General features: G+C 43.6%; 1 pseudogene; it reads left to right on the forward strand.

Moving 5' to 3' along the window:
* Window positions 1-655: 655 nt before the first annotated feature.
* On the forward strand, window positions 656-1282 carry LOC145359796 (large ribosomal subunit protein uL13 pseudogene; annotated as a pseudogene).
* The last annotated feature ends 508 nt before the right edge of the window (window positions 1283-1790 follow it).

The following is a 1790-nucleotide window of genomic DNA, read 5'->3' on the forward strand; positions in this document are numbered from 1 at the left end:
CTTTTGTTGTGGTCAAGCGTTGTTGGAATATAATCTCCGGAAAGTTTATCGCGACAACTGCTGCTAACTTTTGATGCATTTACCGAGCCCGTCTCAGACCTGTCACCGACAAAATGGCTTCAATTTTTTTGGAGGTAGATTCAATCCAACAAAGGTTATAAATAAAAAGGGAAGATGAGTGCTTGCTGCTGCGCTTGACACTCTTGCCCTGATCAGAGATAATTCACTGTTATCTGCTGTCTAATTTTACAGAGCTAATCAACAAGCCCACAATTCCTGTAGCAGACCAGTCTTTGGCATGCACGCTCTCTACCCTCACACCATACTATCAGGCACATTCAGAGTAAATTAGGCTAATGAACTGGCAACCCTCAATTATCACTTCTAAAAAAGCTGTGATTGTTTAGGCTCATTCATACTTAATTGCTTGTCTCCTAAATGGGTAACTAAATACTACAACACTTTGTCACTCAGGATGTCAAGAGTGGTTGCTTTGTAACTGTCAGTTCTTACTGCTGGACTATCTGAGTCACTGCAAGTACTAATTCACATTTCAAAGTGGGCTCGCCCATAAAGAAAGTGTAAGTAAACCAAAAGCTCTCAAACCATGCCCTCAGGGTATACATCAGAGGCTTTTTTTTCCCCCAGGAGGGAAATGTCAATAGCGGACGGCTTCAACAAGGTGCTGCTCCTGGATGGCCAGGGCCATCTCCTGGGTCGGCTGGCTGCCATCGTGGCTAAACAGGTCTTCATAGGCCACAAAGTGGTGGTGGTGAGGTATGAAGGCATTAACATCTCTGGCAACTTCTACCGAAATAAACTTAGGTATCTTGCTTTTTTGCACAAGGGAATGAATGCTCTCGTGGCCCACATCACTTCAGAGCACCAAGCTGGACCTTCTGGAGAACTGTAAGAGATACGTCGCCCAACGAGACAAAGAGAGGTTGAGCTGCTCTGGACAGACTGAAGGTCTTCGATGGGATTCCTCCTCCATGCAATAAGAGGAAACGTATGTTTGTGCCAGTAGCCCTGAAGATTGTACGTTTGAAGCCAACTCATAAGTTTGCTCTTCCTGGTCGCCTTGGTCATGAAGTTAGTTGGAAATACCAGGCAGTTACAGCCACTCTTGAAGAGAATCAAAAAGAAAAAAGCCAAGCTTCACTATGAGAAAAAGAAGAAAATTTTGAAACTGAAGAAAATAGCTGCGAAGAATGTTGAAAGCAAAATTGCCAAGTACACTGCAGTTCTGAAACAATGTGGTGTTCTTGTTTAATATATTCACTCAGAGGCATTAACAATAAAAGCTACAGAAAAAAAAGAGTGCACAGGCTCAAGGTGAGAGGGGGAAAGTTTTGGGGAGACGTGTGGGGAAGGTTTTTCACACAGAGGGTGCCTTGAATGCGCTGCCAGTGGAGGTGGTGGAAACAGGCACATTAGCAACGTTCAAGGTGTATTTTGATAGACACACAAATGGGAGGCAAACAGAGAGATAGAAACCATGACAAAAGCTAAATACTGTGGATGTTGGAATCTGAAATCGGGGCAGGCTCGAAGGGCTAGATGACCTACTCCTGCTCCTATTTCTTATGTTCTTATGAAACAAAAACAGAAGATGCTGGAGAATCCCAATAGGTCTGACAGCATCTGTTGGAGAGAGAAGACAGCCAACATTTTGAGTCTGAATGACCCTTTGTCAGAGCTGAAAGCAAAGGGAATTAGACAAGATGTATAGTATGAGGTTGGAGGAGGGATGTAACTGGACAAAAGGCTTGCAAAATAGCTCTGATAAA

Source organism: Carcharhinus amblyrhynchos, chromosome 29 (genome assembly GCF_965287045.1).
Source record: "Carcharhinus amblyrhynchos chromosome 29, sCarAmb.v2.hapA, whole genome shotgun sequence".
Taxonomy (NCBI): Eukaryota; Metazoa; Chordata; class Chondrichthyes; order Carcharhiniformes; family Carcharhinidae; genus Carcharhinus; species Carcharhinus amblyrhynchos.